Source organism: Ochlerotatus camptorhynchus, unplaced genomic scaffold (assembly GCF_037179485.1).
Source record: "Ochlerotatus camptorhynchus isolate MF236.1 unplaced genomic scaffold, CSIRO-AGI_Acam_v1.1 ptg000284l, whole genome shotgun sequence".
Taxonomy (NCBI): domain Eukaryota; kingdom Metazoa; phylum Arthropoda; class Insecta; order Diptera; family Culicidae; genus Ochlerotatus; species Ochlerotatus camptorhynchus.
In genome coordinates, this window is record NW_027040773.1 from 7,724,750 (window position 1) to 7,749,259 (window position 24,510).

At 38.1% G+C, this 24,510-nt stretch overlaps 1 protein-coding gene across 7 annotated transcripts in view; it reads right to left on the reverse strand.

The window, feature by feature from the left end:
* Window positions 1-24,510, reverse strand: part of Lar (tyrosine-protein phosphatase Lar) — a 571,867-nt gene that overhangs the window by 376,602 nt on the left and 170,755 nt on the right. The gene's annotated exons all lie outside the window — the stretch shown is intronic.

Below are 24,510 nucleotides of genomic sequence, written 5' to 3' on the forward strand. Positions count from 1 at the left end.
GTGGTTTGGATTGTGTGTTTTTCGGTGCTTCGTTTCGATTGCTTCGCATTGCTTGGGAACGGACCAGGGCTCATGCTGGAAAGTGGCAATTTAGGCCTATGAGAGCTGTTGGTGAAGGATTCTTTTTACGGCCGCCGGAAGGATGGTGGTGATGACACGAAATGAAATAATGAGCAAAATGTGGTTTTCCCGAAATTGGAACATTGCTGGAAGGAAGAGAGATAACGAATGAATCGCACAAGTGTTTTTGACTAGTCAACGAATTCGACGTAGGTGGAGATACTCCTAGTATTGAGGGCCAGTAGAAGGTCACCGAACTGGGTGGGAATGTGCCTGAATTGTGTCGTAAAAGATTGCTGCAGTTACTCTCCAATAAAAGTGTCGTTGATATTCGTGTTTGTGTCGCTGTTGATTTGCCGTTGGAAAAGAGGGAAAAACAAGTCGATGGAAGAGAAGTTTTCCACAAGAAAAACAAAACCTGTGTGGATGGGAAGGAGGTGGGAAAAAGTGTGCCACGAACGAAGGGAAAATCGTTTTCAAACTGAATTGTGTCGTGTAATTGATGGTTTATTTGTTTCCAACTGCGATCAAAATTAAGCTGCTGCAGGTACCATCAAGCGGTTGATTGCAAGAATTTCACACGAACGCCTGTCGCTGCTCGGTGGGAACAAGAATTCAGTGCACGTCGACGCCATCGGCGCAAACGACAGGAGGTTGATAGAACAAGCAAAAGAGAGCGAAGGCGAGAAAAAAAAACAACAGTCGATTCATGATTGAAAGCAAAGTGATAAGAGTTTGATTTTTAATTGAAAAAATTCTCGTTTGCCGTCGTCGCCGTCGTGTTGTCACTTCAACAGGGAAGCGGACAGCGAGGATTCGACAAAGAGTGATGGCACCCTAGGAGCAGATAGGAATCGGTAGTGACTCTGCTCTAAGGACGAGAGCTGATAGTGCGGCGATAGGATATTGGGTGACGACGGCGACGGCCACGCCGTCGTTGATCCGCTACCGGCAACGCCTAGACTGGAAGATTGATGGAACCGTCAGAGAAAGAGAGAGAGAGAGAGAGAGACAGCCACCCGGTAGGGAATGCTTCCAGTAAACTGTTGATGTTGTTGGAGCAAACTTGAAGTGGTAGCAACGGCGGGATAGGTAAGTTTGAAGTGATTTCGATTTGTGTGACGAATGGATGCTCCGGGGGTGATGGATGGTTTTGGAATTGCCGTTTATGTTTGTTTTACATTGTGTTAAAAAGTGGTGCTCAGGAAACTAGTACGTGGTGTACAGTAAAGGTGCTGCCACAAAGCAAAGACATTTCAAGGGATTTAGCAAAGCTTCTTGATTTCCCTGGGCGTGGAGTATCATCATGTGTGCCACTCAATAAATGTGTAAACGAATGAAATAATGGTAAACTTTTAGAAACATAATTTTGAAGTTATTGAAGTGAATCTTCCAAACGACTTGTGAAACAATGCTACCGGCTGTGGTTTATAACGCATAAAATTATTGCTGCACATTACTTCTGGATAGGATTACAGTCACTTATTACACTTTACTGAGTGAATTGCCGTTTAGCGATAGGCCTGACGAATGAGTTAGCATCTACACTACCGATCATAAGTTTAAGGACACCCCCAAAAGACCATGCAAATATGTTTTGTTCAATGATCTCTCATTTTACGCTCAATTTTCGATCTCCAAAGGTTATTTGAATGGTATGAATGGTATAGCATAAGTGTTCTACTACTACTTTTATTTCAAAATTTGGCCAACCCAATTCTGAGAAAATCAGTCACGATTCTTCAGAGTAAATTTTGAAAAATATTGTAACTTTGGATGAAGTTTTGGCAAACAAAATTTGAAAATTATATTAAACAATCTGCCTACGAGGAAAGTTCAATTCAATACCTTTCAAATGATCTAAAGAGAACGAAAATTGGACGTAACATGACAGAGATATGAACATAACAAATTTGTCATGTTTTTTTGGGGGTGTCCTTAAACTTATGATCGGGAGTGTGTCTATCATACAGGTCACGAGTTTAGATCATATCCCAGGCCAAGTTACGAATGATGGTGAGATCTGGATTTCGATAGCTGTAAAACTCAATGATTCTTATTTGGAATGTAGAAAGAAGGACTTGCAGAAAAACCGACTAGAACAATTACTACCATCGATAGGGCACGAGCTATCTTTAGAACAGACAACTTGATTAGAAGTTTTTATGGAAAGGTAATCTGAATTTGAAATTATTTTTCGACTATCAAAATTTTGTTCAATAAGAATCTATTTGAAGAAGAGTGAAGCATTAGTAATTTATATTTGATCCCACTACATTGATTGCTTACCCTTGACCGATACGCGTATTTCGTATACGATTTGCAGACTTTTTCAGTGTCTTGCACTAATAAGCAACTGGGTCTAGTGTTCTGTGAAAATTCCAAATTTTTATTTATTTATTCGTCAATCAAAAATGTAGACTACATAATAACATAATAATTTATAATCTATTATTTCGCCATGCTTAGAAATATTTTTTTTTTCAATTTAAGCGGAGGCATATTAAAGTCTATCATTTCACAGTGTAGATTATAAACACACATCATCTAACTTATCCGTCCACATTTTGCGTAGATAGACGAAATATGCCTTTCTAACAAGGGTACACCATTCAGGTAGCGTGAATATAAATTTAAATTACTAATCCTTCTCTCTTACATTATGCGCATTGATAAGGAAGAATCTATTTTTTTTTTAAATATTGTGTAAGTTAAAACGGCTTGAATCATAAGTCGGTATCATTGCAGAAAATCAAAATAAATGCACACGGAAATTAATTACACCATACGGTGTGGGAGGATTTCCCCTGTCAGTTTTTTTTTTTTTTGCGAGGGTAAGCTTTTATTTCCGAAAATACGGTGTTTGAAGCAATTGCTTACAAAGCAGATTCATCCCATCGAAGTTTTGGCATTGATTAAAATTTTCAAACAAGTATGTCCAAGCCGTATAGACAACCAACCTGACCTCCATGAATCTTTGCATAACTGTTCTCTATACGAACAATCATTAAAATTTGTGCGGGAATTCGAAAATATTGACTCCATCTAATTTTCCGAAAGGAACATAAGAATAATGTTCTGTTAGAAAATAATACACATATTGTTCGTTAAATATCTGTATCATAATTTTACCAAAACTTGAACATCCATTTTTGTCAGTTTTTAAGTGCTAAAACCAAAAATCTCAGAAATGTTTCCGTTTTCAATAAACTTTCAGATAAAACTCATTTTGAATAATTTAATTTATGCTTGGGGCTGTCCATAAACTACGTAGTAGTATTGGATAAGTTTTTTTTCTGAAAATTATCGATTTTCCAATTAATTCGATCACTTGGTATCGATCTGTTTTGACTCGATTCAGTTTTTTCCAATGGTGAAAAAATTAGGATCAAATACAAGAAAATATTTCAATAAAGAATGGTCTGTGTGAGGGGAAGGGGGGAGGAGGGAGGAGGGGGATTTTAGGTTGCTGCGCCCTAAGCAAAACACGACAATGACTCCCCATTGTTAATTTTTAGATTTAGATTAATGCATATTTCGGACTATAGCTGCTACAGCCAACTCTCCTCTGCTCGATCTCTCTTTCTAAGGTCGCTGGCAGAGTGAAAGCAGGTGTCCGAATGAACAAAAGATTTTAGTAAAAATTAATCATTTTGTCAAGCTTCTGCATTCATGTTCCATCAGATGTCACTGCTGTTGTTTGCGGTGACATCTATCGGAAACTACGCACAATATGTTTTCCGTTAATTGTTCACAGAGGACACCTCCATATATGCATTTCGAATAATATTCGAAGTCCCTCTTTTTTTACACATTCTGCACACAAAATAGCTCACCCCTCAGAATTTCCCGCCGAACTTTATGTATGGGGCGGGGCATAAAATATCTTTTGCGTAGAATATGTAAAAAAGGAGGGACTTCAAATGTTAAAGCAAATGCATGTATAGAGGTACCAGACATGTTTTGTAGTGTCAGGTACTCTATTTTGTAATCTGTGAAAGGGAAATCACAAATCGAGTGTCAACAAAATACATGGCATGTTGAGAGATTGAGGTCGTGAGAGCAAATTTTCTCTCTCAAATTTAAATTTTTTGGCTCTCTGGGAGCTGGTAGTAAATCAGGTAAAAGTGTATGGGGAAAAATAATTTTTATTTAATTGTAGCTTGTTAAACAATAATTTCCGGTAAAAAACTGAACTACCAAGTCCCCGATTATTTTTTCAGGTTGTCGCTCACTTTTTTTGACCTGAATATGCACCGAAAGCGAATTATTCTCACTTCTCTCAATTTCTATATGGGGATTTTTATCACTTCCTACCAGTGGAACAGCGCCATCTCTGTGGAAAATGGTCGAACAAAATGTTTAATTGTTATTCCTTTTGCTTGCTAGCTGGTGACCGAGCGCTTTCGCTCTGCCTGGGGTCTAAGGGTCTGCACAATGTACCACATGGACAGTAGGGTGCAGCTTATTTTTCAAATGCTCATGAATCCTAAAATTCGTTCGTTATTCTGGCTCAAAATGGCTTTGAAACAGATCTCCTCGGCTTCCTCTTCTTCTTAAAGGTTTAGAAAACTTCAAACAATTATAGGAACTTCAGGATAGATCAAATAACTTCAGGCCTCCCTTAGCTCAGTCAGTAAATGTGCAGCCACAAGGCAAGGCCATGCTGGTGGTGGCTGGGTTCAATTCCCGGTCCGGTCTAGGAATTTGCAGGTTGGACAATTTCTCGACTTCCCTGGGCATAGAGTATGATTGTACTTGCCACACAATTATACTAATGCAGACATGGAACAGCATCAAAAGCTCAAAATTTAAAACTGTGAAAGTGCATCTAGAACACCAAGTTGAGAGCACGCAATAAGCTAATATGAGATAAGCAATAAGCTTGAAATTCGAAAAAGCAGATGAAGCAGATTTGAAATAAGGTGACACTCAATATCCTAAAAGAAGACTATAATTTTAGCACTCAATATTCAGTTCCTATCCTATTTGAGATAAGGTTCCAAACATGGACACTAAACGTTCTGTAACTAAATAATTATTAAAATTTATCGTTAGCGACGCCGGTGGTGTAGTAGTAAGCGTGATTGCCTCCCAAGCAACACACTTCCATCAAAATAAGTTGCTGCAACTTGATTGTGACTGGAATAAGTTGCAAACAAGTTACCACGAGTTAATATGAGCTAATAGGTCGATATGTAGTTTCAGGTGTAGGAGCTGCCTTCCTGGTGTTGGTAGGATTGGTACTTAGTACGGAAAACAAGATCAACGGAAAACAAATCAAAGAAAAAAAATCAATCGTAAGTTAAAATGCATTTTATATAACATTCCAGTTTATAATACATTGCAGTGCATCTGACATTATATAAAATTTTCGTCTTGCATCAAATAGGTATTGTCTACCTGCACAACTTTCCCAAGACACTATTCTATCAAATCGGGATGTCATGTTGAGCAAGTAATTAGAGATCAAATGGCACACTCTCGTTACCTGGTAAGCGAGTTATAAACTGAGCATTCCACCATCCAATACGCTTTATCCAACTGAACAACTTTGGCCAAGACATCAACCTTCTGTTTAGTTAACACGCAACAAATTCGACACATTAATTAATTTTAAGTAAGTTTTTACCTTATTGTTGGTAAAGCTTTTACCAATTTTTGGATTCCCCTTGTTCATAATATTCTTCCCATTTTTGGGTAATTTTGAACGGGCGTGTAAGAACTATAAGCCAAATCTCGATGAACATTTTAAAAGGCTCGATCTTCTTTGATCGATTAGCTTCACTGACTTTCTCTTACGTTAATACATCCGCAGATGAACTAACACAAAAAATTACAGGTGTGCTCTTTTATAACCTCGCTATCGGCTATCTACCTGATAGCAAGCGAGCACTGAATGGTTGATTATGGTTAAAAAAAAAATTGATCAATTTTCAATAGTTTACTGTTGATAAACAACTATAATCTTTACATCAAATGAATTTTTCATCAAATTTTAATCAAGTGGTGTTATAAGATTCGAAATTCATCCATAATTGTTCAAGTTACAAGCGTTCAAAACCTGACACTATTTCGTCACACTATTTTTTTTTTTTTTTGATTTGCACCCCAGTATATTCCACAAAGACTGACTGTGGAGTTTTGACTTCTTCAAAAGAGTTGTTTATTTTATCAAGATAAACAATTTGCCTAAGTCTTCAAGGCTTCAAAACGCTATTTTAATGCATTAAAAATGTTATAGAAAAAAAAATACATGCTGCACTAAAATGAAGAAATAATCACCAATCACCAAAATAATCCTCTCTCAAATTTTGATATTTGTTTATCGAGTATTGCTTAATTTTTGCTGAAAATGTCAGGTTGCGATTTTTTGCGCTTTGGGAGATATTAAAGTTCAAAAATTGTTGTTTTTTCGGTTTGTCAACAATATCTTTAAAATTTGAAGCTTAAACCAGTATGTTTCTTCACAAAAGTTATTTATTTAATGCATTTACATAAGAAAAAATATTACATTATATGGTTGTCAGCAAGAAAACCGAAACAGAAAGAAAAAAACAAATTTTCGACATTTTTTTCTTTAACTCCATATAACTCGGAACCAGTAGGCTGTGGAAATGTTACGTCTTGAAAAGAGTTGTTTATTTTGTCAAGGCAAACAACTTTGCCCAAGACATCAAGTGTCCAAAACGCCAGAAAAAGAAGTTAGATTGTGGCGCCATCTTTGCGGAAGAGTGTTGAACTATTTGTTTATGTTAATAGATGGTCCTTATTATGATGAGCAACTTTACCGAAAAAACCAAGTCGCGGAAATGCTTCGTTTCGGAGTTATTAATTTTGCTCCTCTAGATTGCATTTCTGGCCCAGTGTGCACTGATATTAAAGGGTGATACGGTCAAAATTTGGTCAAGGGAAAACGCGTGTAAATCGGTGAAATGGTTTATTTAAAAAATCAAATTAAATTTCTTTTTCAAGTTCAATTAGAATAAAATTCAGGAAAAATATTCAGTTAGGCTTCCGCTTTTCCAAATCCGAATTGCCGGGCCTTACGCTTGACCCCTGCCATCCGATTTTGTACAGCCACCTTGTCCACCTTCTTCGCCGCAGAAAGCCAGTTTGCCGTGAACTGCTGCTCGCCCTTAGCAGTTTTTTTGGTCTTCTTTAGGTTCCGCTTGACAATAGCCCAGTATTTCTCAATTGGGCGGAGCTCTGGCGTGTTGGGAGGGTTCTTGTCCTTGGGAACCACCTGCACGTTGTTGGCGGCGTTCCACTCCATGGCCTTTTTACCGTAATGGCAAGATGCCAAATCCGGCCAAAACAGTACGGAACAACCGTGTTTCTTCAGGAAAGGCAGCAGACGTTTATTCAAACACTCTTTCACGTAAATTTCTTGGTTGACAGTCCCGGAAGCTATGAAAATGCTGCTTTTCAAGCCACAGGTACAGATGGCTTGCCAAACCAGATATTTCTTTGCGAACTTTGACAGTTTCATGTGCTTGAAAACATCTGCTACCTTTCCCCTTCCTTTTGCCGTATAAAACTCCTGTCCCGGAAGCTGCTTGTAGTCGGCTTTGATGTACATAGGTTTCGTCGTCCATTACCACGCAGTCAAACTTCGTCAGCATCGTCGTGTACAGCCTCCGGGATCGCGCTTTGGCCGTCGTATTTTGTTTATCATCGCGATTTGGAGTCACTACCTTCTTGTAAGTCGATAGTCCGGCTCGTTTTTTGGCTCGATGCACGGTTGTAGACGATACACCCAGCTTATTTGCGGCATCTCGGAGAGATAGGTTAGGGTTTCGCTTGAAACTACCGGCAACTCTCTTTGTCGTCTCAGCGGCTTCCGGTTTTCGATTTCCCCCCGATCCAGACTTCCTGGCTGTCGACAAACGTTCCCCAAACACTTTAATTACATTTGTAACGGTTGATTTGGCAACTTTTAGCGATTTTGCCAACTTTGCGTGCGAGTAGCTCGGATTTTCGCGATGCGCGAGCAAAATTTTGATACGCTGCTCTTCTTGCTTGGACGGCATTTTGACAACTGAAGAGTGAATTCCAAAATCAAAATAGGAGCAACATTCTACACACACACACCTTCAAAATGAGGGGTGTTCAGGTTTTTTAAATGCAAAATTGAAAGAAATACGTCAAGTTGATATTGACCAAATTTTGACCGTATCACCCTTTATGAATAGAATTAAACAAGACCTTCAATAACCGAAAATAATCTGATTGATCAATTGAATTTCTAGTATCCAGCCATGTAGTATCGAGTATCGAATCTCTAGTTTCGACAGTTGTGAATCGGTCGAAGTTTTCAGTATTTTACAGTAATGCGAATGATGTTACCGGAACCAATACCCAATCCAGTTATATTTGTGGTCGTGCGGGGAAAAATCTAAACGCTGTCAAAAGAGAAGATGACATGATCGAAACCAACACATCAAAATACACAAAAATTCAACAACAAGATCAATGGTGTCTATATTAAGTATCTATGACCACATTGGCCGCTTCCGAGCATGTCTCGGATGCCCCCGGGGAAGTGGCCAGCACCGAATTTGATCCAAAATCCATCATGTAAAAAAGTTAGTTCAGAAAAGAGCCAATTTTGAGTAAAATTTCAGTTATTAAAACAAAAAGGTGTGCCACCCTTAGGTGACAATGGGCGCAGAAGGGCTAAGTATTTTCCGGTGAGTTGCGATCTATAGATTGAGAAACGCTGGGCTTGGTTATTTGAGAGCCGTAAAATTCTTGCCTGATTTTTGCCTAACTGAGATTGACGACGGGTCTGCGCGGTTCAAACTTTTTTTTTTTATTTGTATGGATTCTTCTTCTTTTGGTTTATTACGTCAAACCTCCACATAGTGTTCTTTGGATTAAATAATAGGCAACTTTCTAAGCCTGTACAATTTTTGCATTAGTATTATTGTGTGGCAAGAACAATCATATTCGATGTCCTGTCGAGAAAATTATCAATTCGAAAAATTCCTAGACTGGAATCAAACCCAGGCACCTCCTGCATGGATTTGCTTTATAGCTGCGCCTTTACTCACTATTTGCATGGATTATTGGCCGGATAAAAAAATTATAAATACACAATAAAATTTAACACAGAACACAATTGTATGCCCATTATTTTTTATTGATAAACATCATCGGATTTTGCGATACACACACAAACATGTTTTAAAAGATAATACCTAAGCAATATATTTAACAGTTTACGCTGATTCTACAAACTTATTTGATAAACCAAGAAATCTAACTAGAAATTTCTAGTTCCATTACAACACCCGTTACGGAGAGCCCATTTTCAGCGCATCAGAGCGCGCTACTATTAAGCATTTTCAGATAATTTTCTCCGAAGCGAAGAAGTGCCAGCAGTAGATTCACTCGCTTGAATCACATTACGGTAATTATCAAACAGTTACAGCTATTTCCTGCTGCATTCCGAGCGCTTCCGGCAAATGTAGTGATTTTCACTTCGCCTCTGCCCCTGTTAGTTGCTACCAAGTTGGTCGTGTGCCAGAGATTCTCCCTCGGTACGGCACAAGACGAACAACTATGGCGATGCAGTTGCAACTTCTTCTTCTTCTTCGCTCCATTTTCCGGGGTTGATGGAGTGGCACGTTCCGTCGGGGCATAACAGACGAAATCTGCATACCTTTGCACCTGGTTCTTCGGGATTCCTGGATCTGCTAGTTGACTGGCTTGGGTGATGTTGGTGTAGATAAATGTAACACGTACGCTGCTCGATGGTGACTGAAGACTGGAAAAACTCCTTAGAAAATCCAATGCATGTTGTACGGATTTCGAAAATTTTAAATCAATTAATTATCGATTCTTGCCGACCTGTTTATTTTAAAAATATATTGAACTGATGAGCTTGTTTTTCCATACATCGTTTATATTCTTCAGTATTCACACAAATTGTGTAAGTGTATATGTACGGTACATACTGCAGGAATAACCGCCACAAGCGTTTGTTGATTTAGGAATGAAGAAGGTATTGCTAATTGGAAGTAAAATGATTCCTGGAAGGAAGCAGAGTTTCGATAGTTTGCCTATCAATGCGGCGATTGCCAGTTTAGTCGATGATCGAACCATACTAACTATTTTAATTGGAGCACACAATTACTGCGTCTGGATAGTTTTCAAACCGTTTCGGGACATACTTACATGCGTTCCGTGCTGTTCTCTCAAAAAGCCAATATCAGAAAACAAGGGGCGAGATTGAACCAGTCAATTACCTGCAATGAAAGAAATAATAAAACTTTGATTAGCGCAAATGTACAAACAACACCGAGCAAAATTAGCTTAGACGATACGTAGATAAGCGTGGGTGGGTGTAGCCAACTCGACAAACATTCACAGGAGAGGGGAAAACTGTCTTCCTTTGGACCTTCGGCAGTCCTTCTGAGTGGGATCGCGATAAAATCGGCGCCATAAAGAAACCGCAAAATATGGTAGTACCAAACACGAAATAATTAACATTTCGTAGATTGCGCCGCTGTAGAATGTATAGTCTGGAGAAGTCTTGTTTTGTTTGTTGTTTCAAGTTTGGCCAACAACTTTCGGGTGGACGACGAAGGATGGGGCGGGGCAGGGGTGCTAATGAAAGTATTCCCGAACGAACGAACGAGCAGCGACGACGACGACGACGACGACGAGTGAGTGGTTGCGCAGAAAGTGGAACACTGTTTGTAAGGAGAACTTCGTTCGTGATGTCGTCAAGTTTCTTTGATTGTTTATTTTCTAGTTGTTGCGATTTCCTCTTGTTACAAGAGGGGTCGTTCTGATTAAGGACTTTTTTAAAGCTTTGTTAGTAGGACACGATAGCTTAGGAAGACAAAGGAGATAACTATCGTTATCCGGGACAAATTAATCACTTTTTCATATGATCCTAATCTTGACTATTACATCCCAACAGGAACCAACCATTTTACTGGAGGAAACAATATTTTATCTGTAATGATTTACGATTATAACTTGTTTTTAATAAGTTACTTACTGTGGTTTCTGAAAACCCGGGTTTTCAACAAGAAATTTGTATACGTTGATTTCTCGTAAATGGTATTTTGCAGCCGCTTTTATAAATTTTTATGGTGCACATTTTTTCCCAACCAACCAAGTTGCTATACCATTTTGTTGGAAAGTTATAAAAGATTATCCTTTAAAGGTAAAGAACGAAAAAAAAATAAAAATTCCTGAAGAATTTTAGTTGAATTTTTTTCAGATTTTTTCAGGCATCACGTACTTTGAAAATTCATAACTCAAGATAAAAGCATCGTAGAAAGAATGTTGTGTAGTGAAATGATTTTCAGGAGCCCATATTATAATAAAACCTGAAAAATGTTTTGTCAATGATTTCTAATAAGGCCAGCCATAGTAAACCTATGAAAATTATCGTTTTCTTTTTAGTTTCATGATTTTCTTCGAATGGGAACTAAACATTTCCGGCAAAATTAACCACCCCGATGAAGTTTTTGTTTCTTTCATATAATTGTAAACTCTACCTGTGGGCAAAATTTTATAAAATTCGAAGACCCTTCAGCCCAAACCTGTCCAAGAATGAGCCAGTTGAACGTTTACAGCGTAACTCCATGCTAATTTCAGGACTGTTACAAGATCTTCAAAATTTGATCCACGAAATGCGCGATTTTTCAAAAGACATCCTTGACTTCAAATACTAATCCGCGACAGATAAAAACCTTTTTTCATTGCTCATAGATGTTTTATTATTACATGGTATTTCAAGGTGATTGATTATAACATATTAGCTGTTTGCTTGCTTTAAACTTAGTGTTTTCGAAGCGCTTCCTCATTTTAATTGAAAGCTTTCTATGCCTGTACAATCCTAAACCCAAGGTAGTCGAGAATTTTTCCATACCGAAAAATTAATAGACTGGACAGGAATCGAACCCAGCTTTCTCCAGCAGCTTCATAGCAGCGCCTTTACCAACATAGATAAGTATCGTTTGTACCATTTGAAAAAAGAATAAAAAAATAACAATGAATCATCCTCAGTTATTTTTGATCTTGGTATAATTTCGTGAACATAATAAAACAAATTATGAGATTCTAATTTTCATTTGAAATTCAAACTAACTTGAAAATGATTAACATCCAAATCCTATTAACAAATAGTGTGCGTATATCGAATTGCCATGCAATTAATTAAATTTGAGGTTTCATTTTTTAGAAAAATAATACTGAAAATAATTCTTAATAATTAAGTATTTCAAAAAAGTACTGAAATTGATAAACGTATGCTGAGTCAGCTGCTTAGGCGATTTTTTTAACGTGTGCTCTTAGAACCGGTTTTTTAAAATTTATATTGTATTGTACCGCTCTGCTCGTAGCGGCGCTGCCATCACTTATTGGTTACAAATACAGCTGTGCGATCAATTTTGACAGTACCTATGAGATATTTTGAGGAATAAAAGTTTACTTGATGCAAATTTTGAATAATAGATGAAATGTTGCCTTGACTTACGAAATTTTTAGAAACAGTCCCATTAGCATTTTTCGTGAAAATGAGTTATAAAATGAAATCGATTGCCAAGTATCATCACTGTACAATATACACAAAAAGTTTCGTGTTCAGAAAAATGTCGCGAAAAATACCAAAACTGTGTTGTCCCATCCATAAGAGCCCATGAAGCTTGCTGTTTTATGGAATGGGATAACTATCCTGAAAAGGGCAGTACAGAAAAATTGTGTTTTGTGGAGTTCAAAAACACCCAGCCAAAAATTGAAGTCATTTTGCTCGCGGGAACCCCTCGCTCAAAGGGCTTGAAGTTTGTATGGGGAAAATCTACAATATGTATGGGGGAACCAGTCACTTCCACATTTGCGGCTTTAGGTGACGTTGTAGTTGGTCGACTTTATTCATGTGCAAAATATAGAACCTTTGGAATATTGGGAACATCTTGGCTGAATACCTAATGTGAAACTGAGTTTTACCCAGAAAATATACAATGTAAAATCATGAAATACTTGCTTTAAATTTTTGGATGGCTTGTGTGTGAATGTATGTGTATAGTAATGATGATGATTGAAGGATATTTCAAAAACAAGAAGAATCCGAATTGAGCGACGGTGTCTTGAGTCTTAAGCTTATCCGTGTTTTTTTTTATGATTTTCACATTTAAAATATTTACTCATTGCTAAATCGACCAAAATAAAGTTTCTATTCAAGGACGTCTAGATAGAAAAACAAAGATTGTAAAAAAACAAAGAAAATAATTGTAATATTGTAGCGACATAAAAGTTGATATTTATGGGCCATTTGTGAAAAAGAAATTTTGCTTTCATGACATCCCTGTCACATTCAAAAGGTTTTAAAATGGCTTTTATGAAGAAAACTTGAAGACTGATTGTATTTATCTGGACCCTAACCCGTTCAGAGCATTTATGGAGGCAAAGTTGCCTAGAAATAGTTAAACGCCAATGTTTGTTTATCTTTCGATAGTTCGGCTGTGCGAGCCAGCTTTCTTCCCGGCGATTTTCTCCCGATGGATTGGAAGCAGTTACTCAGAAAATGTGAGATACTGTTTTACAACATTTCATATTTCGAGCAGCTGGAAGCTCAACCGTTCCCGAGAAATATCGCCTTCTTCCGGATGGTTTCCGAAGTGCAATCTCAGCTAACTGATAGTTTTAGTGGTTTACTGTCGGTAATGATGCAGGTTATTCCGATCGTCATTTATTCGCAAGATCTGTAAAAGGCTGGTCTGTTTTAAGACTGTTTCGACAATGTTTTAAGAATTCGAGGGCCGTGCTCACTTCACTCTTCTCCGCCAGATGCTCAGCCGGGCGTGTTGATTCTTCTATAGAAGTAAGTTTGGCTGAAATCGACTCCCTTCGGTCGTTAACATCGCTTGAATTTTTCATTTTACTACGTCTATTCTTCCAGATTTTCTTGTCATAAATTTGGCATTTTTTTCACTATGAGGATCCATCTTTTAAGGTCAATTTGTAAACAGAGTTATGGAGATTTAATGATACACGTTAAAAAGCCTAAAAAGCAACAATATATGCTTTTTGCTCTCATTTAAAACCTAATGGTTTTCTGGTTGCTGTTTGAGCACACGTCGAATATATGTGCAACTACCCTACACCCTACCCTAAAGATGTATCCATCCACACACAGATCTCATTACTTGTATATACAGTGTCTATAGTCTTGTTTGTACAGACAGTACAGGCGGATTTTAAAACAGCAAAAAACTAGATTACTTAGCAGGAATTTTTTTACAATTTTAAAAGCTGTATTTAAACTAAATGAATAGTTCATTGCCGTTATAAAACCATAATATATCAGAATGGATGTCAAATGGTTGCTGAATTGTTACTTGGGTTGCAGTATGTCTAACGGAGATACCCACAATACACTTATTTTCACCATAAACAACATAATTTTCTTAAGAAGTTAATAAACCTCCACCACCCCTAAGGTTTATTGATCTTTCCCGCTTGTCTCATCAAATTCCCGGTTTTTTTTCCGTGATTTTCCCCAGTTCGCTTGCCAACCTGAATAATGTATGGCATTAATTTGGTTTCGATCAATTTTTAAATTCTTTTAGCTAAACGAATGGATCAAATTGTGCCTCATTTCTGGAAATTCGTTAAGGTTAAGTTGTGAATGCAATCTAAAATGATATTGTCGCTTGGAAGCTTCGGAAAACCCGGAAACAGAAAATCTATCGCGTTTGTCCAACCCAGATGACATTTGGAAATGGTTGACTTATGCTTCCGATAGATGATTGCAAGCTTAGCTTTGGATAGACCAAGGAAAACGTATCCGTAAAATGCATGATATGCTGTATTCACCGATGCCCGCTTCTGCGGAACTTGCAGCAAGATATCAGACATGGTGGTACAGATAATCAATAGACCTGATACAAAATACAGGATACATTAATTTTATGACAATTCTCAAGTCTTCTTCTTCTTCTTCTTCTTCTTCGCTTTTCAAGCTTATTGCATATCGCATATTAGCTTATTGCGGGCTTTCAACGTAGTGTTCTAGATACACGTCCACAGTTATTAATTGAGAGCTTTCGATGCCCGTACCATTTTTGCATTGGTATAATTGTGTGGCAAGTACAATCATACCCAATCTATGCCCAGGGAAGTCGATAAATTTTCCAACCCGAAAAATTCCTAGACCGGACCGGGAATTGAACCCAGCCACCTCCAGCATGGTCCAGCTTTGTTGCTGCGCCTTTACTTGACTGAGCTCGAGTCAAAATGTTTTAATAATTACCTGCGTAATGATGAGATATTGTTGTGTTTTATTGTAATTTGACAGATAATTCACTTAGACGATGATTGAGGAAAAATACCTGTTAGCTACGAACCTCACAGTAGTCTAAAAATTCAAGGCATGAGCAATAGTAGTAACCATTTTGTCTGTATCGTTGGTTCCTTTATGTGTTTGGATTCGCTAGTCTTTCGTCAAAAGGTCAATTTTTTGGGAACAAAGAGTTGACAAAACTACCAATCGGAAAATGTTAGATTCCATTATAGATTTGCATGAAAAGTATGCATAATTTGCAATGTTTTGTGACATGAACAAATTCTGCAAGGTGGTCGACGGAAGGTGTTTTGAATAATTCTGTAATTTTTATATTAAATAGCTTAATTTTCGAACAAATTTTGTTTCCCCAAGTATATTAAGGTGAAGGTCTTAAACAAAAATGTGTATTCTGGGAAAAAAAAAACTGCAGTCTTTTGCTTTTGAAATGTAATGAAACATATGCAAAGGATGAAATAAATTCAACCTTACATTGAATATAAGAAAAATTTGTTCTGTGTGTGGGAATTGCCAAAATCGAAGCAATACTTTCATTCAATTGGGTTCTTTAATTGTATTGAGGTAAATGCATATTCGTAATCTGCATTAAAAATGGAACCCATAACCAAAATTTCATCAATTGTGGTACACAGGAACTATTTTAAATAAGAACGATTACATTTGCAAAAATCACCTTATTAGCGCCCCTCGGTGTCACTTTGTATGGGAGCGAGCTGTCAGTTTGTCACTTCAGTGTCAAACAGTAAAGTTATTATTATGCTTGATTTAAAAATCGAAAAGAAGGTGTGGTTTTTAATTGTGGTTTATGGACAGCCCCCAGGCAGAACTGAATGTTGCACCCAGCTTGTAAGTTACTCATAGATTTCGTTAGTCACAGTTGCTGTGACTCGATGGAGACGCATTGTGAACTACCTTGCGTTTTCATCGTTTCCATGCACGTGTGGTGTATATATTGAGGAACAAAGATTTTTTATTTAAAAAAATTGTATCTTTAAAACTACTTCTCCGACATCGCTAATTTTTTGATATGTTATGTAAAATTAAATGATCTGTTGAAGACTTTCGCAGTGAAAATCATGAAAAAGCATTTGTAACGTATTTTTTTCCTACAAAATCAATCTCTGAGTGTTTCATATTTTTTTTTTAAAACAACATTCAAACATCTTTCATTTGAAGGATCAATCGTAAAAATCGGTCAAGAGGTTCAGAAGTTATGAATTTTTGAAAAAGGCATTTTTGAAAAAAGGCATTTTTGAAAAAAGGCATTTTTGAAAAAGGCATTTTTGAAAAAAGGCATTTTTGAAGAAAAAAAAAATAGATTTTTCGGACCACCCTAACACGGAAATGGTCAGAAATGGTTGATAACTGTTATTTATTTATTTATTGTTGATGCAATTAAATACAACATTTATTAGTGATGACAAAATTCGAATCGGAACGTTTTATTTAGTTTTATGGTACTAAAAATGATTGCGCTGCAAGTAAAACAGTAAAATATGACAAAAGTTATACTGCCATAGAGCGACTGTCATCTCTTGTCTTCGCTATATTTTTGCAAAATGTTACCGCGCACTTCATTTTTATTCAGTTCAGGTCGAACGTTCAAATTTTCTTAACAGCATTGCGCCACTGTCACTTGAAGCCACTCGAAGACACCTGGTTTCCAGTGACATTCCCAAAAGATCTCTCAAAACCCGTGCTGTTTCGACAGAAATTTTCATTGCGCGTCTCTATCAACGTCTCTATCAAGAATAATATAGAGAAAGTTTGGGGCTCGAGAGACGTTTATAGACCTTTTTGACGTTTAATTGTCTTTATCTATCTATCACACATGGATGAACGGAAGGTTTGTTTTCGCGCTCATTCGATTTAAATGGTGCAGTAGTGTGCACCGATTAAACATCAGAAAGCTCTATAATCATCTCTGTGTACGGCTCTCGTATAGTATTTCGCATTCTCTTCCACTTCTGTCTTTCCCACGAGAAAGTCCCACGTCTCGCTCTGTCAGAGAGGCTATTCTCTAAAACTGGTGAAACCACACAGAATCGAAATCGGCTCAATGCAAAACGCATGGCTCAATTAGCTTTCTTGGGATCCCTCTCGGATGAGTTTTGGGATATCTGAATTAAGTACTTTCCATACTTACATGTTTTTACACTCTGACAATCTAATATTTTTTTTTTATATGTTAATGTTTCGTTTTTTAATTGTTTATTTAATACCAATAAAACGAATATTATAACCTGTTAAATCACTCACCTAATAAAGTATACTGAGCAAAACCTTCCACATTTCAAATAAATTAAAAATACTCATTTACTATATTCTCATCATGTATGCATGTTACAATTACAACTTTTACTGCGTAAGTACTACACAATTTATGTCTAAATGATATCAATTATATCACACTAAATGACTATTATAACTGAAATGTCATAACAAAGTAGCTCACTTAACGTAATATCAACTTTAGAGTGAACTTGGCGTTAATCTGCACCAACTTTTCTCTGACCCGTTGAAATTTGAAACATGTGTTAATTTGAAAAATAAATCGATTCAAAAGATCGTTTCGAAAAGATCGATTAATTTCACCGATTAAATCGGTGAATCGATTATTTTCAAAAAAAAAAATGAATCGATCCACTAAGATCGATTCTTGCCTCAAGATCGCCCAATGCTAGAACAAAGAGTTGACAAAAATGGGGGTAGATATAAATGCACTCAACCGGGAAATGTAAGATTCTACTATAGATTTGCACGAAAAGTATGCAGAATTTGGAATGTTTTGCGACATGAACAGATTCTGCAAGGTGGTCGCTGGATGGTGTTTTGAATAATTCTGAAATTTTTATGTAAGCTTAATTTTCGACCAATGTTTGTTTCCCCAAGTGCAGAAAATCATCTCGTGAAGGTTTTATACAAAAATGTGTATTCTGTAAAAACTTGCTAGTACACTGCAGTCCGTTGCAAGAACAGTCATTATATTTGTTGTTTGAAACATATGATGAACGAGAAATTGTTTCATTAAATTATGGTATTAATTCTGGCATTGCACTTTTTTGGATCCACATCCAGATTTTTCCGTCTTTGTAATAGAACCAAGCAATGGCTTTCAAGTATTATATCAGCCGCTTCGAAACAGTTTTATTCCCCGGAAAATGATCAAATGATGATCACATTCCCGCCAGTATCTGACCCAGATTGTTCAACATTTACACACAATTCTTATCCTGAAACAACCACCACAACCAGCAGCAACTTCAGTCTAGGCACCCCACGAAATACGAACCAAAGTTATGACAGTGAAATACGACCGCATGGTCCACTTCTCCAAGCGTGGTGCACCCCATAAGCAACCTATGCTGCCGAGAGATGATAAAAGCTACCCGGTGGTGGTGAAACCACAACCCACAATACTTCATATACCATACCTGTGATCCACCACCTCATCCATACCCAGGGGAAGACAGTGACCAACCATCGTAGGAACGTGGCTACAGTGAAAAAAAAAACCGTTCCATAAAGCCGTTTTAATATTTTTATGACTTTATTAATATCGTCAGGCCGCAGAGCGACCGCAGCACGAGAGCGCGGGATTATTCACCTTGCAGGATAAATAGAAAAACGGCAGCCTTCAATGGCACCGGTACGGTCGGCGTGGTTCAAGTTTCAGCAATGTCCACTATGGTTTGCTGCCCAGCACGTCGTCCCAGCTTAAGCCCCGGGAAAAAAGAGGGATACATATATAGAGGTGGTGGGAAGCTCGTAAAAAGTGCTGAAACCTGATGGAGTTTATCTTTACGATAAAACGTATTTCACGCGGTTCGGTGGTCGGTGAAGAAACTGCGGTGCGAAGTTAACACATCATCTTGCAGTGTCGATGGGGATCCTGCCGGTCGTAGACGAAGTAATAAAACTGGACAATGGAGAAGCTTGGTTAATTGTTTCTGAACGAAGCGATGAACCTTGATGATGATGGAAGGATGCATTTTCCTGTTATGGGATGGCGGGATTTGGTTTTTACAGCCGAGAGAATGAGAGTTAAAATACAGCAATCAACTAAACAATCCGAACGTATACTGATCCTCTGCGGTGTGGTGGAAAGCTCAAGGAAACCCAGAGGCCACATCCATTTCTCGAGAAACACGAAACATTTATGATGTGACCAACAAGCAGTTTTCACAACATATGCGAAATATTTCGAGCAGTTGTAAACTAAATACGGTATTTTATTAGCTGCACCGCACTCTAATATAACCACCGAGCTTATGGCAAGCAAAACTTTGTCTTTTGGCCCCTTGTGTTTTTGGCCTTGCTTCCGCCAATATGGGACCGATCTGCAGCGCATTGCTGCTGTCCCCATTCGATGGATTAGAGAAAGACCGTGTGTCATTCTCAACTTTGGTTTGTGTGCAACAAGCCCAGCAACGCTTGTTCCTAACCAGCAAGCTTTTCATGGAAAATTTAAGCACGGTACTGCCCCACCCTTCCGACCACCACCGATGTGATCTAGGCCAATAAAGTGTGCAGCAGACCTGCCTGCGGGGCTCGCTTCACCCATTGATATTGCCAAAGTTTTTCATTGTGGCCTGCGGGTATGACTCCGTGGTCTCTGTCCCCTTCCCGCGTGCCCGTGAAGTAAACTAGCAACATTTATTTAAATTAAAACAGCAAAATAAATTGTTTGTTTGGTTGAATGAGCCCGGCTTGGAACGTGGAGGTGACGGCACTGCCACTTCTGTATAGAGCAATCGGAACTTCTAACTTTCGACGAGGATGCAACCGGGCGACACGGTGGCCGAGGCTTTAGAATTGTTCTGTGTCTTAATTACGTTAGCCCTGGTGGTACGGTTTTAGTTTTCCTTCCTCTGTGTTCTCGCTCGCAAAAGCCTCGACCAATTTGGGTGCCAGAAATTGAATAAAGACTGGCAATATTTTCCGTCGGAAATCTTTGGATGTGTTCAAATCCGGTTGAATACCCAAATGAAAGTTTTTTTTTTAATTTATTTGCTGACATTTAATTTCTGCTGCACTTGGCAGGCAAACTTAAAGCATGGGTGGACTACACCAGGGAAGATTTAATATAGTTCGGTTAGTGTAAGCAAATTTTTGAATGTAGTTTATGCATTGAAAGTAAAATATCACAATAGATCAGGTCTCTACAGCCTGTGAATTTCAGGTAATTCTTTTCAAAGTATGCCTCCTAATGCTAATGACCCGCTTAAAAATCGGAATACACCGTATGCGTGATAATGTTTGCACCATTAAGGAATGTCAAAATTAAAAAAATTCTCAAAAATTTCGTTCTCGAGTTTTTTTTTATTTATTCAAAGGGTGGATGTTTCTCAGAGTCTTAAACTATGTTAATCATCGATCGAGTTTCCACTTGCTGCAATAACGGCCTCCATACGCTTCCGGAATGCACGGCAGGTTCTAATAATGTAGTCTGGATCCATTTCTCTCCAGGTACGTGTCAATGTTTGTCTGAGGCTTGCTGTACTCGGGTGGCGTTTAGAACAGGCCTTGGCCTTCATGATGCACCAAACTGAGTAATCCAGCGGATTAAGATCGGGACTGGATGGCGGCCACATATCCTTCGCCCAGAACGGAAGATGTTCCTGCAACCACTTCTGAGTGCGGTTCGAGGTGTGGCACGGAGCCCTATCTTGTTGAAATACAACATTTGGTTTCGGACCGTATTGTTATTTGATCCACGCAAGAACATACTTACTTAAAATCCCGATGTAGACCTCCGTGTTGACCTTGTCACCTTCTGGAATGAACACCGGGTCAATTTTTTGCCATCGGAAGCCACCAATCCATACACCATAACGCTAGCAGGATGCTAATATACCGGTCGGTTCTGGAATTTGATACGGGATCGACGGTAAACATGCTCGCGTCGGTGAACAGGATTACCGGATTTTGTCGCTTAAGGAAGTTCAAGATTTTCTTGCATCGTTCGACTCGTAGCTCCCGGATGCGGTTGGTAATCATGTGAGTTTTTTTTCCGTGCCCTCGACTTCGCCCCGCAATCTTCTTTCACGATCTTCCGTACCGTAAAGTCACTGATCCCGTGTTCCTTTGCCATTTTCCTTATTGAACTTAGTGGATTCACTCGAATCTTCCTTTTGATAGCAGCGATAACCCTCGGAACCCGAGCTGACCTCGGACGACCTGTGGTCACCTTCGCGGATAGTTGTCCTTTCTTTTCTCGGTCCAAAAACCTCTTGAAGGTCCACCGGATCACTCCCACAGCGATTGAGATGTCTTTTTGCGACATTCACGCGTGGGACAAATCACGAATGCGCTGCCACTTCGTCCAGCTGCAACTGTCAAACTAAGTAAATCATTTTCTTTTATACACAGCCTACTACGGTAAGAGCTATAGGTTACGTGCATGCAAAGAAAACCAAGGCATTGTATGCACAGGTGAAACGGGAACCTTATTTGTACGATGGTGCAAACATTATCACGCATACGGTAAATGAGCATGGACATGAACATGAGCATGATTGACCGCCCACGGATGCTACTCTGTTATTGCCAGATCAGCTGTAATTACACATACAACCACTAGACGATGCTTGGGACTAGTATTCATCCTCAATGTGTAAAAACTGGTGATCTCAAACAAGGCAATACCAGCGCCGCACTGTGGTTTAAAAGTGCAAATTCGTGAACTTAATTGTTTTCTGAGATGTACGTACGTTTTAGCATTAAGGTGTCTTCAGAAGATTTTCATAGTTCTGGATTCCGCACCTTTTGGAATGTTCACCTTAATTTTTCTTAAGGTGCAACTGCACTTCAAAAAACTAACTTTTTTATATTAACAGATATCGAGAAGATGTCTTCTACAAAGTTGTAGGGCTTTCAATTTCAAGAAACTTTGCTCAAGACATCAAGTTGCCATGACTTCATTGTATGAAGATATAAGAGATTATTTGCCAGTTGCACCTTAAAATCAGTTGTTTGAGTTTTTCTATGTCTTATTCACATTATATCTCTTTGGTGTATTCTGCAAAGTTTTAGATAATATTTAAACACACAACTTTTCTGAAGACACCAAAGTGCTATGATTTGATTGGCGAGAGATACAGTGATTTTTAAGCAAAAAATTACCCTTTTTCAAAAAGCTATAACTAAGCTGGCCGCAAATTGCCGCACTTGCAACAAGTTTCATTTGAAAGCTCAGAATTTGTACTTAAAATGTTGTGGAGAACATTAGTATCCGTTAGTATCCTGGAAACTGTGGTGGATTTTAGTAAACAAAGATTTAAGATTTTTGTATGGGGCTATTCAAGTAAAAACGATATTTTGCTATCTAGCAATGGTCTCGATTTTTTTTTGTTTAATTTCTAGTTTGTTTTTTATTATTCTAAAGTAACTTAAAAGTAAAATAACCTGTAAGATTAATCAAAACATAACACCGAATTTAAAAGTGATGTTTTTAATACAAAAAGATTTTGACATCCTCTCTTACACAATGGACCCTTTGATATCGAGCTAGGGAGATTCGACTGTAATTTGTTTTTAAGGAGGAAAAATGATCAAAGCAAACTATATATTTTATTTGAAAAAAAATATAGTTTGTCATCTGCTGTCGTAAGACCTGTTACTGCATTTCAAGTACCAAGAGAAGATCAGAACATCGTTTTCAAGAAACATCCATCGAAAATGTCCAATTATTCATCAGGTATTGATTTTAATCTTCGTAAAACTTATTGAAAATTGTGAAACATTGAAGGAACATGCTAACTTTTTTGTTCAGTTAAAATTGATAAGCGTAAGTTGCTGCAACTCTGGAAGGAAACCCAAGGAAGTGAAATTGAAAAAATTCGAAAAATGAGTCAAGAAGTGTATAAAGCGTACAACATTGACGAGTCCGATTTAAATAGAGATGATGTGGAGAAGGCTCTGTTACCGATTGGCAAATATTTTAAAAAGCTTTATCGCAAGTTCCACCGATCCGAGACAAAAATGATCAAATGCAATATCCGCTACTTCGAAAAACCCTTCAATCTTCCCACTCTCTTGCTCTCTGAACTTCCTTCAACAAGCCGAGGTAGAACAACGACACCTTTCCGAGATAGTTCTGATGCTGTAAAACGCCGAAAGACTGCGTATCTAAGACGGGGTCATTCCGTTAGCAACTTGACTTACGCTACTCAAATGAAGTTGCGTGAAGGTGGATCCGTAGATGCGGCAAAAGTAGTGAAGGAAGCAACAATGACAACCCCTACCCGAGCATCAAAGATACTTGTTTCGTGGAGAAATTCTCAGGAGAAGCAGCCCTTACAGTATTCTGACCTGGAAGCACTAGCAATGATCATAGATGCCAACTTGACCAAGTCACAATACCTCAAAATCCAAGGAGAAGCAAAACTGAGAAACGTGAATATTTACCCGTCGTACAACAAAATTGTCAATGCCAAGAAACAGTGCTATCCGGAAGATCAATTTATTATGGTTGATGAAAAAAATGCCGAAGTAAATCTTCAAAAGCTTTTGGACCATACCTCAAGTAGGATTGTTTTGGCAAACAAGGAGCATCTCGAAGATTTTTCAGATGACGAGCTCAAGCAGGTTGTACCTTTTTTATTTTCATTATAGAGACTTTGAACCAATAATTTAATTTCCTCAGGTTGTACTTTTGGTAAAATGGGGATTCGATGGCAGCAGCGGACATGCGGAATACAAACAAAAATTTGAGAATGACGACGGAGAATCTAGTGATTCAAATATGTTTATTACTTCCTTAGTTCCTATTAAGGCAGATGTAAACGGAAAAGTTTTGTTCCAAAATCCCCGACCATCATCAACCCGATTCTGTAGACCTGTGAGGATTCAGCTCGTGAGTGAAACTACGGAAGTATCAATCAACGAGAAGAAACATATAGAGAATCAGATTGACCAGCTTGTTCCAACAGTAATTACGGTAGAAGGCCGTACCATTATTGTGCGATATGAGATGGTTTTGACAATGGTAGACGGAAAGGTCTGCAATGCTGTTACGGGCAACAAATCGTCACAAACTTGCTATATTTGTAATGCAACCCCGAAATTGATGAACAATCTTGATTCAGTAACTGAACGCGTGGAGAACAGCGATGCTTTCCAGT